Source organism: Falco punctatus (genome assembly GCF_963210335.1).
Source record: "Falco punctatus genome assembly, contig: scaffold_23, whole genome shotgun sequence".
Taxonomy (NCBI): Eukaryota; Metazoa; Chordata; class Aves; order Falconiformes; family Falconidae; genus Falco; species Falco punctatus.
This window is the reverse complement of record NW_027660078.1, coordinates 2,592,632-2,596,676: the sequence shown is the minus strand read 5'-3', so window position 1 is coordinate 2,596,676 and position 4,045 is coordinate 2,592,632.

Here is a 4,045-nt window from a genome sequence, read left to right as displayed (position 1 = left end):
TATGTGTTGTTCATGTTTCCAGTGTTACTTTAATGCTTAGGACATCGTTTGATGTGATTTGAGCCTGCTGCTTTAGTCCAGATGCCGTGACTGTTTCTGCCGATAAAGTGAAATCTTTACCAGTGGTCATGCTGGAGGACAGGGCACTTTACGTTGCTGTCACCTTATGCGCCTTAGGTTTAACATTACTGTGAGTGTGTAGCAGTGCCAAGAGAGTTATGTGGTGGGTTTGGTATGTTTGTTTTGGATCACAGAACCACAGAGCGGGTGAGGTTGGAAGGGACCTCTGGAGGTCATCCGTTCTAGCTCCCCTGCTCAGGGAAGACCACCCAGAGCTGGTTGCCCAGGACCGTGCTGGCTTTTGAGCATCTCCCAGGATGGAGCCTCCGTGGGCAGCCTGTGCCAGTGCCCAGTCACCCTGATCGGAAAGAAGCATTTCCTGATGTTCAGCCCCAACCCTCTGTGTTTCAGTTTGTGCCCATGGCCCCTCACGGTATTCATCTTGGGGTTCGTATTAAAGGTCGCTGCAGCTGTAGACATTCCCAGTTACTACATCAGCAGCTGTGCTGTACCTGAAACACTTCATGTGCGGGAAAAATGAATGTTAAAATATTAACTTCCAGTCTCCTCAGTACTTTCCAAACCTTGTATGATAGGACAGCCAATCTTTTTGTTGCTGCTAGCAGCTGATGATGTGGTGGCTGTAGCCCAGATGGTAGCCAGTGTTCTGGGACATTTGTGTCAATAAAAGAAGCAGGTTTACTTCTTTCAGGGAGTTACCTGTTACTGAAGATCTACATTGTCATTTCCTGTCCACAGAAGTCAGTAGTGATCAGAAGATGATAGAACAAAGTCCCAGTTCTGGGAAAGGAAGAATGGTTGTCCCAAGATCAATTAAGACTGGAAAAATTTGGGGGTTTTACCCACTAATTCAAGGACTTGAGTTAACAGGCAGTGAGGAAAGCAATGAATGTTGCTGTGACGCTGTTCCTTTTTATATGAATACATATTTGTGAAGTTAATATACTGTATTTAATTCCAGATATTCTGTTTGAAATTTAATAAACCTTGTCATCTAATATATGTCTTTGTTTTATCGTTTCCCTTCTTGACATCGCTTTCTACCCCTTTCCCTAACCGTACAGCTCTCCAGAGCGCTCTGCTCCTTTCAGCTCTGTTCACCGCTGCGCCTTCAGCCTGTCCTGGAGGCCAGGCAAAAGGCCAGCATGTGTGTATGTCCTTCTCCACAATTGTGTTAAGATCAGTTCCCAGACTTTCCCTGTATTTTAGAGCAATCCTCCTTGTGGTTTGGGCAGAAGGTAGCAGGTGAGCTTCTGGTGGCCGTGAAACGCTGGGAAATCCCACAGGTTTTGATCCCCTGCAGAGGAAAAAGGTGTAACGAAATTTCTCCAGCCTGCACCGGAGTGGTCAAAGAGAAGTTCAGCTTTTGCTACTTTCTAGTGTCTCTCCACAGAGGAAGCAGGGACAGAACATCTTGACATTCACGTTGTGTTGTCAGTCACTGTGATAAACTCAGACGTGACCTGTGCTCAAGTTTCCTCACCGCTCTCTGCTGCCAGCTCTTAGTGAGAGGGGAGAGCTCTTGGCTGGTGGAGCAGCAGAACAGAAATTCGGTGTTGGCATCTGCCATAACCGGCATTGATAGCAGTTATGATGAGGCGTGAGGGGGTACAGAGAAGTCCAGGCAATTCCTGCGCTCGAAAGTCCATCCCCAGTGTCACTGTGGGGACACTCCTGATGAAGCAGGAGAGGGCATGGCACTTGGGGGAGGCTCTGAGGCCTGGAAGACAGGGAATGTCTGTCCCATCTTCAAGAAGGGCAAGACCGAGGAGCTGGGAACTGCAGCCTCACTGTGCTGCCTGGGAAGGTGGCGGAGCACGTACTCTGGGAGCCGTTTCCAAAGATGCTGGGGACAAGAAGTTGGTAGGGAGGAGTCAGCATGGGTTTGCAAAGGGTGAAATCATGCCGCACTGACCTGGTACCTCTCTAGCGATGTGTGAGTAACTGAGTGGACAGAGGAAGAGCAGTGCGTGTTGCTTACCTTGACTTTAGCAAGGCTTTCTCTGGCTTGTGCCCGAACAGTCAAGTTCAGGTTCAGGAACTTCCTGATCTCTTTCCAAAGAAGAAAGCAAGCGTGTTTCTTGATTTCTTTGCTCAGGTACCTTAGAAACCCTTTGGGGTCAGTAGCTACAAGCAGGTTGCAGATCTTTGCAATCAGTTGTATGGAATAAACAACTCTGTTTCAGAAAATCTTATTATGCCAGTTGCTTTTTCCTCATGAGCAAAAGTGTCAGGAGTTTCCCAGGTTTTGCTGTCTTCAAAATACCATGTTGAATTGTTGCTACAAAACATTAGTTTTTCAGTTACTCATTGGCAGAGTAGTGGTTGAGTAGTCCTGCTGCAGCACTAGTATGTCTTCCCAGTGAGTCCTGACCTCTGAAACATCCAGGCTTTTGCTTATAATTCATTGCTGATCGCTGCCACTCCGCTCCACTGATGCTCTGCAGAGGGAACATAACTCTGGTACCCTGTAAGCATGCTGACCGCCTGTGTCCTGTTTTCATCCTGCCTTTACCTCAGAGGTACCCCTCGCCACACTTCCCTGGGTATAGACATAAAGCACTTGTGACTAAAAACAAAGCAGCTGCACGTTCTGTGTGCCTAGAAAAGCCAGTGGTAAATGCTGCTTTACTGCTGGCTCCCAGCGAGAAGCGGAGGTTACTGGCTGCTGGGCAAACCAGCGTTAACATCGAGCACAGCAGCGAGGGAAAGCCCGGTCCAGTCATTCACTGCAGCGATGACGTGTCTGTTTTCTGGTTGCCAGTGAGAAACCTGCTCTCAAATGTGGGTGGCTGCTCCTTGCTGCTTGTTGGAAACAGCCCCCGCTACCCTGCAAGTGGTGCGGTGTCGTGGTTTAACCCCGGCTGGTAACCCAGTGCCACGCAGCCGCTCGCTCGCTCCCCCCTCAGCCAGAGGGATGGGGAGAGCTGGAAAGGAACACAAAACTCAAAGGCTGAGGTAAGAACGATTTAATAATTGAAACAGAATAAAAATGGAAGAATAGCCACAACAGTGACAATAATAGTTATAATGAAAAGGGAGAGGGAAAGGAAGAAAGGAGCAGGTGGTGCACAACGCAGCTGCTGGCCGCCCACCGGCTGATGCCCAGCCAGTCCCCAGGCAACAAGCCCCCTGCCCAGCCAGCCCCCAGGTACACAGAGAGCAGGCGTGCCGTCCCATGGCATGGAACACCTCTGCGGTTGGTTCGGGTCAGCGGACCTGGCAGTCTCCCCTCCCCAGCCCTTGCGCCCCTCCAGCCTTTTTGCTAGCGAGGCCTGAGGAACTGCAGTGCCTCACACCAAAGCCAAAAGACAGCACTGCGCTAGCCCCTAAGAAGGTAATTAACGCCATCCCAGCTGAAACCAGGACGTGCTGCTAACACATCTGGCAATACCCGAGCTCACTATGCTGAAGCTGAGCTGTATCCTGTTCCATAAAACAGGGAACTGATCTTCTGTGCAGGTGTCTATCTTCCATAATTTCTGTCTAAGCGTCTGGACCAGTTACCTAGCGTCGTAGTACCTGACCACGCGCTATTCGCACACAGCGAGGGCATGCTGAGGGCTGGTTGTTTTGGGTTTTTTTCATTTTGTCTGTACAATGCAAACAGTGCAGGCAAATCGCATGTGACCAAGGGAATTTCAGCTTCTTCCTGCACCCCACTGCCAGTGTTCCTTGCACTCCAGAGCAAGGGGTTCAGACAAAGGATGCCTTTCTTAAGCAAGGCAGAAATGTATGAGACTTTGAACAACCAGCATGCCAAGAGATGTTTCCCACTACCAAACCACATCTCTTCAACTATGCCTATTAGTGGAGCTTTTTCTCTAACGTGAGCTTTGGTTTCTTTCCTATCCATCACACTGGTTACATATTGCCAGTAGCAGATGGTGTTGGCTCTTTGCACCTGCAAATGAAGTTGATTTTATAATTGTCTTTCTTGACACAGTCAACCTTGAATTTGCAA